The sequence below is a fragment of the Echinops telfairi genome, unplaced genomic scaffold (genome assembly GCF_000313985.2).
Source record: "Echinops telfairi isolate 266 unplaced genomic scaffold, ASM31398v2 ScPeMD7_7471;HRSCAF=8509, whole genome shotgun sequence".
NCBI classification, from domain to species: domain Eukaryota; kingdom Metazoa; phylum Chordata; class Mammalia; order Afrosoricida; family Tenrecidae; genus Echinops; species Echinops telfairi.
In genome coordinates, this window is record NW_022111375.1 from 444151 (window position 1) to 445246 (window position 1096).

The window sequence follows — 1096 nt, forward strand, 5'->3', positions numbered from 1 at the left end:
GCTCATAGAACAAATGCTGGGTCTGGAGATCAGAAGCCTGGTGACACTCTCAGCGTGAGGTCAGGCCTGGATGCCTGTCCTGAGACATCTCTCCCAGATGTACAGCCTGAGACGGCACTGAGGACACGCTGGCCCAAAAGTATAGCCTGAGATAAATTAGAAACATGTCCAACACCCAAGGATGAGCTTAGTCACTAATTAGTAAGGGGCTTGACCATCCATGGAGCTTAACCTCCTTGCCCTTTAAAAAGAATGTGCCCTTTAAAATCAAGGAATGTTCCCCTTGACCAGGGGTCTGCAAACTTTTTCTAACAATGTGCACTATATCCCAGTATTGTCTTGAATTAAAAAACATGTTGTATATTATGTAATAAAACCTTAGGAAAAGGGAGTATGCTGTACAGCACAAATGTGTTGAAATTATGGTAATGCTTCAGATTACTGTAGGTATGATGAAAAGATGTCTGTTACAGGAAATATATAATGTTATAAAACAGCATAAATATCTAACGATTACATATTAGATGTGTACTTTGGAAATTTGGCTCAGATCTCATGTATGTGTGTTTGTATGTTAGTGTGTGTGTGTTTGGTGTATGAAGCAGGCTTATCTCTGCCCTTTACGAATCACATGGGTGGGGCTCGCTGCCTCCTCCTCCTGCTCCCTGTGCGGGTCTGGCTGCTGAGTTCATGGCCAGCCTGGAGGTGAGCATGCTACTATAAAATGTGTCTGACGCCTTTTGTTTATCTTCTCTTCCATCGCTCCTATTCTCCATGGCTTTCCTATGATCTTCATATACGGTCGCCGTATAATTGCTGCTACAAACCCAGGTGTTAGAGGCTGGTTGCGCTGACCCCCTGAGGACTGGTTGCATCTCTTCTTGAAACAGCCTCCTGGCTCAGGGCGACGAGGCGAGCAGAAATGCAGGACATCTGGTAGAGAATCTGTGCTTCCACAGCTCATGCAGGGTCCAGGTCCAGGTGCTGAAGGTGCTGGTGACCTTGAAGGCTCCATTGGAAGCTTGTGACCTTGCAGTGGGGTGACTTCATCTATTTGAGCCTCAGGCTCCTCTGTCACACTGGTTTGCTTTGAGGA